The sequence below is a fragment of the Gracilinanus agilis genome, chromosome 4 (assembly GCF_016433145.1).
Source record: "Gracilinanus agilis isolate LMUSP501 chromosome 4, AgileGrace, whole genome shotgun sequence".
NCBI classification, from domain to species: Eukaryota; Metazoa; Chordata; class Mammalia; order Didelphimorphia; family Didelphidae; genus Gracilinanus; species Gracilinanus agilis.
In genome coordinates this window covers 418,025,972-418,030,965 of record NC_058133.1, presented here as the reverse complement: position 1 = coordinate 418,030,965, position 4,994 = coordinate 418,025,972, and the positions used below count along the sequence as shown (strand labels likewise).

The 4,994-nt window shown below is 41.0% G+C and overlaps 1 long non-coding RNA gene across 1 annotated transcript in view; it reads right to left on the bottom strand.

Moving 5' to 3' along the window:
- Positions 1 to 4,686, bottom strand: part of LOC123243697 — a 13,310-nt gene extending 8,624 nt beyond the window's left edge. The window contains exon 1 of the long non-coding RNA XR_006506055.1: positions 4,609 to 4,686. This is a non-coding gene — a long non-coding RNA (uncharacterized LOC123243697). The remainder of the gene's footprint in view (positions 1 to 4,608) is intronic.
- Between the last annotated feature and the right edge of the window lie 308 nt (positions 4,687 to 4,994).

The window sequence follows — 4,994 nt, the reverse complement described above, 5'->3', positions numbered from 1 at the left end:
CTTTTTTTCCATCAGTCTGGAAATTCAGTGGTCATTCAGAGATCAATCCCACTATTGATCAGCATAGAAATTTGACCTTCTCCATTTTTGACCTGGGCTACTTTACCCTTTCTTAGGCAGCCTGCTGGTTCCTTGCAGCCTTGGTTCACTACACTGATGCAAAATTTAGGGAAGATAATCTATCTGTTTTAGCCTTTCTTCATCTTAAAACTTCTGAGCATGAGCAATCCATGGCTTTAGCTTCCCCAGTAGCAGGGTATATATGGGTATTTGTCACCATGCCTGGGACTCTCCTCATTTTTGTCATTCTTGTTACCAATCAATCAAAGAACATTTATTAAGAACCTACTATGTCGTTTGATGGGAACATAGACTCTAAATGATCACCCTAGAGCAAATATTAATAATAGGGAAATAGGTCTTGATCAATGCCATGTAAAATCCAGTGGAATTGTTCGTTGGCTACGGGAGGGGGGTGGGAGGATGGGAGGAAAAGAACATGAATCATGTAACCATGGAAAAATATTTGAAATTAAATAAATATATTTAATTAAAAAAAAAAAACCTAATTTGTGGCAAGCACTATACTAAACCCTGGAGACACAAAGGCAAAGACAAAATAGTCCCTGCCCTTAAGGAATTTACTTTCTAAAGGAAGAGAGCACACACACACACACACACACACACACACACACACACACACACACACACCACATACATAAAGCAGATACTTGGTAACTCTGGGTGAGATATTCTTCCCAATGTTCCTTTCACACAAGTTGGGACCTTACTACCCTTACTACCGTCCACAATGGAAAAAAGCAAGAGAATATGCTGTATATGGATTTTATACAACCCAGATTTGGAGGTAGAGAAGTGTAGGCTGTATTCAGATCAATCCATTGCTTTGATGGTCTGAAATCTTTGATGAAAATCACTTCTTTTACCGCTGGTGGAGATGGATAGATGCCCCCTACAGCAGTCACAACCCCTTTCCAGGAGCTCTTTAACAAAGAACAATGATTTTTAACCTCTAAAAAGATTCTAGGCATAAGAAACCTGAAGAGTATAGCCCCACTCCTTTGTCGGACAGCTCTCGAAAAGCTTTGGGAGCCTAGAGTCAAAGTGCCCTAAAAGGCAAACCCAGAAATCCCAAAAGGGAGGCTCCATCCCTACCTGAGAGCTCTACTAATTCAGCAAAGGATGCCAACAGATGTGATCAGATCTAAGAGGCTCACATGTAACACACTTCCAGCTGAGTCCTCTACACAGATCACAGGGATCTGTTTGTCATGGCTAAAATCAACAAAAGGGATAGATATTGGTGGGGGCAAGAGTCAAGTCCTTTCTCTCTGCTAAAGCAAATATTTGATCATGTCAATAAGTTCCAGGGATTCCCTGGTACCTCCAAGGATCAAATCAAATCTGAATTCCTGTTTGGCCTTTTTTTTGTTGCTATTTTTTTTAAAACTCGTACCTTCTGGGGGCAGCTGGGTAGCTCGGTGGAGTGAGAGTCGGGCCTGGAGACAGGAGGTCCTGGGTTCAAACCCGGCCTCAGCCACTTCCCAGCTGTGTGACCCTGGGCAAGTCACTTGACCCCCATTGCCCACCCTTACCACTCTTCCACCTATGAGACAATACACCGAAGTACAAGGGTTAAAAACAAACAAACAAACAAAAAAAACTCGTACCTTCTGTGTGAGGATCAATACTATATATTGGTTCCAAGGAAGAAGAGTGGTAAGGGCTAGGCAATGAGGGCCAAGTGCCTTGTCCAGGGTCACACAGCTGGGATGTGTCTGAGGTCAGATTTGAAGCCAGGACCTCCCATTTTTAGGACTGACTCTCAAGCCATGGAGCCACTTAATTTTCCTCCATCGAGTTTGTGTTTTTAAAGGGCTTCACAAGCTGGCCCCTAACTGTCTATCTGCTAGCATTCCCTTCAATTCGCTCTCAGATCCAGCTACACGGGCTCTCTTTGCTAGTCCTTATAAGCTCCAAGCTGGGGTACTGTGAGGCTCATATGAGATAACGGATGCAAAAGTCTTTGAAACCTCCAAAGTCTATATAAATGTCAGCTATTATTATGGCGATTGTTATTAGCCTTAAAAGTCACCAGAGTCTGGTGATGGCTTATTTCCCTGGGCACGCCACTACACTTCAACTAAGCTCAAACAATGTTTGTAGAGTAAACAGGGCTGTGCTGATAAATGTTTAACAGCCAGGCTCTTCCTCAGATAGGCACTCACTTTTTGATCTGCATGATCGACACTTTCATAAGTCAAGATGGTCAACAAAACAATAAATCAAGCACTGATTTGTAGTAATGGCCAATTTCTGAGGCATAAATGCTAAAAATGAAACAACTGGCATTTGCAAGCTGGTCAGAGGTGGCTCCAGCACACCCCTGGTTCCATGTCTTTGTGTTGGCCGGGAATACTCTTTCTCTTCATCTCGGTTTTCTAGCTTTCTTGGTTTCCTTCAAGAATCAATTTAAATCTTACCTTTCCCCCCATCTCCATACCTCTGAGATTGCTTTCCCTTTACATTGTATATGATTCTTCTGTTCATAATTATTTTATATATCTCTGTCATTAGAATGTGAATTTCTTGAGGGCAGGGGTGGTTTTTGTATTTGTATCCCTAAAGCTTGTCGCAGGGCCAATAGTGGAGTATGCACTTAAAAATGATCTCAAATGACTACTGATTAACTGCATGAACACAATTCCTGCCCAAGGAGCCTGTGCATTATAGAGAAAAAGGCAGAATCAATATAGCTTAGTCAACAAAGGATGAGAATTCCTTTTAAAGAAATTTTTGAGCGATTGCTCTGAATGTATAACTAAGCCACTACTGGCAGGGCCTGCTGTCCCCATCACAATCATTGCTGGGGGACTGTGGAGCTTCAAAATAAATGAGATCCTTCTCCCCTCGCACTTTTGATGCTGCGCACCTATGTGACTTTGGACCAGTCATTTAATCTCCAAAATATTCAGTTTCTTCATCTATAGTAGAAGTAAGGCCTCTCAGGTCTTAGCTTTAGATCTGAGATTCTATGAATGATACTATAAACTTGGTCATAGAGGAGAGAGTGGCAAGCTCTTCCATTATAGAATGTCACTGTTTGGGGGCCCAATCCTGGGATGGATAAGAGGGTTCAAACTTGGAGATTGATTCTTGAATCCAGTTCTTTCTACGAAAAAATTAGCCATTCACAAAAAAACTTTTGAGGACACAAATAATCTATTTACTTTACTGAGAAAGGCCCATGATATAGTGTATACAAGCCTATATTTAGATTCAGGAATCAATCAACCAGCCAACTAATTGTACCTGTGACCATCACCACCCCCCCTGGATCACTGCAGCACCCACCAGGGGGTGGTGGTGCCCACTTTGGGAATCACTGTGCTGATATTTTCTAATAAGAGAGTCAATATATGTAAATAAAAAAATATAGACAAGAAAAAAAGTCTAGATTGAAGAGTTGGGTTCAAGTTTTGCCCTTTACACATAGTAGTTCTATGTCCATGGGCAAGCAAGTCACTTTCCCTCTTGGTGTACCATGATTCACTGAGACTACAAATTAGAGATGAGTTGCTGATCTGATCAGCGGGAAGAAAAGGTGGAAGGACAGTATATCCATCCTTGGAGTTTCCCATACACCAATGAAATAGCAGGTCCTATCAATTGTTATAATGATCCTGGTGTTATGAGGAGCTGAGGCTGAGTATGTGGGTGATACCTAAGTGAAACACTTAAGTTGTGATAGTGAAACACGAAGGACCCCACAGCAATAGTTGTTGTGAATCTGCTGAACCCAACTTCAGATATAACAGTGTTCCAGAATAGCCAGCCAGATGAAGAATCTGTGATTAGAATTATATAGCTACTTCTAACTTACTATTCTGGTCTAGTTAGGATAATGCTAACTTGACTGTGAATTATATTTTACTATAACTGATACTATTTCTCCTTTCCCTCAAATGTCCCAAGAATATAATTACTAAGCCCTAAGATAAAGATGACATCAAATCTAGGTAAGTTTGAAGATTTAATGTTAACAGGCTTAGGAGGGGAAGCAGGGTAATGATTGGGAAGGAGGGAAACAGGAAGTCCTTTAAGTAAGCGATTGATGATAATGATGGTATTTGAATGGATGATGGTCAGGCTTGCCAGTTGCCAGTTGCCAGTCTAGCTGGGCCAGATTGGTTTCAACCTAAATCAGGTTGCTTTGCTGTTAGATGTTGTTGCTTCTTCTTGGTGATTAAATCAGGATCAGGTTATTCAATATAAGGGAAACACAGGATCTGGGACTGTGAAGTTAGTTAGTGCAGCTTGCTGGTAACTCAAGTTGACCTATGGCCTACCCTCACCACAACCACCCACTTCCCCAAAACCCAATCTCAGATTGAGAAGCATCTCCCAGTTCAAATACTTCGTTATATACCTGAGCCTTAACTGTCCCAGCACATGCCACCTCCTGCCAGGCTCAATTCATTCTATGTTCTAATCAGGTAACTGTCCATCATCTTGCTTTCCATATTGCTGTGCAAAATATCATTATACAATAAACATTTTAAAAACCCACTATAGTTTACCACTGACCTTTCTCCACTTAAATTCGTTAGCGGAAGTTGAAAGGTTCCATATTCTGCTAGACTGCTCCATTATCTTCTGATTCACACAGACCTAGAAGAGAACAAATCAAAGGCTTATTAAATTGCTCATACCTGGAATACTAATTTATAGAATGTTAAATGGTGAACTCATATTCACATGGACAAAATGAAGCACGCAGTTGCACAATTATATGAGAAATTTAGAATCACAGGGCCAAGTCATCCAAATCATTCAAGTCAAAACAAACCTTTGCCACACAATCCATTCACTTATTTGCCATTTATTAGCCCTTCATCCATACAAAGTACTGCTAGGTATTGGGGTAGAAACAAATGTATAAGATCCTCTTGTCCCTTTCATGGTATCAGCCA